Source organism: Kryptolebias marmoratus, linkage group LG1 (assembly GCF_001649575.2).
Source record: "Kryptolebias marmoratus isolate JLee-2015 linkage group LG1, ASM164957v2, whole genome shotgun sequence".
Lineage (NCBI taxonomy): Eukaryota > Metazoa > Chordata > Actinopteri > Cyprinodontiformes > Rivulidae > Kryptolebias > Kryptolebias marmoratus.
The window spans coordinates 31802399-31803854 of record NC_051430.1 but is presented as its reverse complement, the minus strand read 5'-3'; the positions used below and the strand labels follow the sequence as shown (position 1 = coordinate 31803854).

The 1456-nt window shown below is 40.9% G+C and overlaps 1 protein-coding gene across 1 annotated transcript in view; it reads right to left on the bottom strand.

Moving 5' to 3' along the window:
* Nucleotides 1-1298: 1298 nt before the first annotated feature.
* LOC108245875 (doublesex- and mab-3-related transcription factor 1) overlaps nucleotides 1299-1456 on the bottom strand; it is a gene marked incomplete at its 3' end in the record, with an annotated part of 26107 nt that continues 25949 nt past the window's right edge. Inside the window, 1 exon segment of the mRNA XM_017433118.2 lies at nucleotides 1299-1456.

Genomic DNA, 1456 nt, shown 5'->3' with positions numbered 1-1456 from the left:
TTGGACTCCAGAACATTTTATTTATTAAGGGAGGGAGTGATTCATGGAGGCCGCGCCGGCTCAAGGAAAACCGATCCTGTGACAGTTTTTTTTTCCTGCGCCGAACACGAGGCGGCAGCTACAGAAGGACGAGGAGGCGGCGGCCCGTCGCCCCTGACAACCAGGAGAAAATGGCCTTCCTTAACTAAACTCGTAAAGCACAGGGCGATAAAAGTCAATCTTCTGTAAAATCCAATTAAGTCATTATCTGACTGATTGTATCTTTAATTGAAAACAGAAGTGACAGTAAATTTCTGTGATATATCAGGATCAATCGATACGGCCGTCCAATCCGCTCTCAGCAGGTGATTTATGGCGCCAAAGCCTTCTAGGTAACTCCACATTCTTCTCTCTAAAACCACTCGGGGATGAAATTAAGAGTAAGTGCATTTCATAAAAAAACAAGACGGTGGTGTTATTGATTACAACAGATGGGGCAGAGTCCAATGAATGTTCCAACAGTGCAGCCAAAGAAAATACAAGTAATTTTCTTTGTTCGCAGCACAACATTCACACTCCGTCGCTCTGCAGCAGCTTCATTTCCCTAAAACTTGTAACCACATAAACTCCAAATGACTTCTGTTGCTGTCTTCTTCGAATACAAACACAAATAAACATTATGAAAGGAATGAATCTCAATAAAACACAAACAACCCACAGAAGAGCAGAATCAGCTCCATGAAGACTTTAAATGTTGTTCAGATGTCCTCGGCGTTTCGCCTTCTTCCTTTAGGTGGAATAAAACTAAAAACTAAATAATAATAATAATAATAATAATAAACTCTGAACTGCTGCTATAAGCTTTATCCTGACATAAAGATTACAGGAGCACATTTAGCCTGCAGTTCAATCCTTCCAGAAGAATAGTTTTGAGAGGCTGAAATGATTAAATATTTTAAACATTTATGCTCAAAATGTTTCATTTCTAATCTACAAAAAGTTGTGAGCAAAAAGCAGAGAAGCTTCTGTCCCGAAGGGGTTAAATAAACAATAAACATGTAAATTCTGTGGAAGGAACGACGCCATAAATAAGGCGGTGGTGCTCATCCCACGCCAGCCGAGCGGAGGGAGCGTGATTCATGTCCGACCTGCGTCCTGCCGGCTAACCTTCCACTTAACGTTTCCTCCTCACGAACCTGCAGCAGCTCGGAGCTCAGAGGAGATATTTGTTGCTGCTCTGAGGAGCCGAGACGTCAGATCCTTGTTGTTTGTCTCTTGGTTTTAACTCTCGTCACCAAAGCAGAGAGTCAAACAGTCAATCAATCAATCAATCAATCAAATTTTATTTGTATAGCACATTTCAGCAGCAAGGCATTTCAAGGTGCTTTACATAATTAAAAAACAAAATAAAAACAGCATGTGACATTGAATAAACAGTAAGAAAGAGACAAAAACCCGCACTCTAACCCTAATTTAG